The sequence below is a fragment of the Etheostoma spectabile genome, chromosome 12 (assembly GCF_008692095.1).
Source record: "Etheostoma spectabile isolate EspeVRDwgs_2016 chromosome 12, UIUC_Espe_1.0, whole genome shotgun sequence".
Taxonomy (NCBI): domain Eukaryota; kingdom Metazoa; phylum Chordata; class Actinopteri; order Perciformes; family Percidae; genus Etheostoma; species Etheostoma spectabile.
In genome coordinates, this window is record NC_045744.1 from 2,167,781 (window position 1) to 2,169,678 (window position 1,898).

General features: G+C 37.4%; 1 pseudogene; it reads right to left on the reverse strand.

Annotated features, from left to right (window-relative positions):
* LOC116699239 (volume-regulated anion channel subunit LRRC8D-like) overlaps positions 1-1,898 on the reverse strand; it is a 5,275-nt pseudogene that overhangs the window by 1,154 nt on the left and 2,223 nt on the right.

The window sequence follows — 1,898 nt, forward strand, 5'->3', positions numbered from 1 at the left end:
ACAGCTCTGTGATGTTTGTGGGCATTTTTGTGAGGTTGGTCTTCAAGCATAAAGTCTTTAAATCACTGCTCCCCATCTCTTTTGTCCAGGATTGTCATGCTACTTGGGACCTCTGCGATGGGCTTATCTGTAGAGTACTTCACCCCCAGCATGGGTGTGCTTGGGCTGACATTTGAGCTTTCATCCTTCCCTTCTAAAGATACCTGCTTTGGTACTAAGGTGGTGCCGGTCAACCGCTGTTTGTTCTCCTCAGAGTCCTCACAAGCTGTTTCAGACAAAGCCTTCGTAGTCCAGGGAGACTCAAAACATCTACCTAGAATTGAAACAAAATGCTCAATCTTGGAGCTCGTTTTGGGGTATTTGAACCAAAAATTGTTAAATGAACAATCCGTCCATCATAATTTGTTGTTTTCTGGAACCTGCACCGAGCAAAAGTTTTGTGACACAATTTACATATTTCATGCTGTTTTATACTATGCCCTGCACTCCAAAATGGAGGTATTTCTTCCAAGTAAAAAACAGTTGAAGCATTTCCAATGAGAACACCGATATCTGACTCCTTCAACTAAAACTAACAAAAAAACAATTCCAAATACAACTTATTTTGTTTTCATTAAAACAAAGAAAATCACAGAAAAGGAAAATTAATCTACAATAAAACCTAAACTATTAACTTTGTAAAAACTTCAAACTCCATCTTTCTTTTATTAGAATTTTTGACCAATTTCATGAAGAATTATAAGAAGTTTCCCTTTTTTTACACAATACATTTCCAGAAATTCCAATCAAACTTAATCTGATCAAATTTGTCATAATATAATATGCAGTAACTGGGCTCTAGTTTGAGGGTGACACCCTTACATGCTACAGGAAGCGCTAACAGTTGTTCACACCCAGGGGCCTTATCTTCTAAAGCCAGCAGTAAGAGATTGAAAAGAAATGGCTAACAGGTTGCCTGTGTATAAGCCATGCTATTTTGATATCTTGACCCTTTCTCAGATAAAAAGAAATGTATTTCCGGAGTTAAGTTTCAGTTCATCACTGAGATCCATAAGCTTCCAAACAAGCCTGTAATATGCATAAGCTTATGGCTCCTGCACAATAATCATGGATGTCTCAAGCATGAACGCCCATCATGTAGCAGCTTTGCTATTGATTGGCACTGCAAATGTGTAGTTGTGGTGCGGTGCAATTTGTTTCTGTTTCAGAGGGTCTTCACTATAGCCTGACCAAAAAAAATCTGTGGGCTGATGTTGTATATCAGCTGATACACATTTAACACATAGAGCTCATATAGCATATACAGTATGTAAGAAACTGCAGTACAGAAATACCATAGATTCATCTGAGATCATTTAGGAACCATGTCTCCATCACATAGTTCGTGTCAGATATATCAGATTTTTTAACATCGGCATAAGCCTCAGAAATACAGAATATGTTAGGGATGCCATGGTGTGGATATTTTCCCACTCGGTAATAGGATTTGTAATAAAATAGTTAACGATTACACACAGAAATTTTACAAAAAAAATATTTGTTTATGACGCACAAGGGTGTAACTTATTTTTCAACATTGGGGGGAAAGATGGGCGGGGGTGGGTTGGTTGCAAGCTAAACTTTTGAGCAAATATGAAATTTTGAGCATTGAACACTTCCTTTCTGTTTGTATCCTGGTGATTTTTTTCTGCAACAATTTGTGTCTTTTATGCATTGATTTCTGGTTCAAATGTCTTTTTTATGTAAAGGAAATTATATACTGTAAGGTTCTTGGGGTAGAGGGTTGTAACACCCCCATCCCCCCCATATTTCTTTGGGTCTAGGTTCATATCAGCCTATTTATTGATTGATTTTTTTTCTTCTAACGTTACACTGGTATAACGTTAGTGCAGCACAAT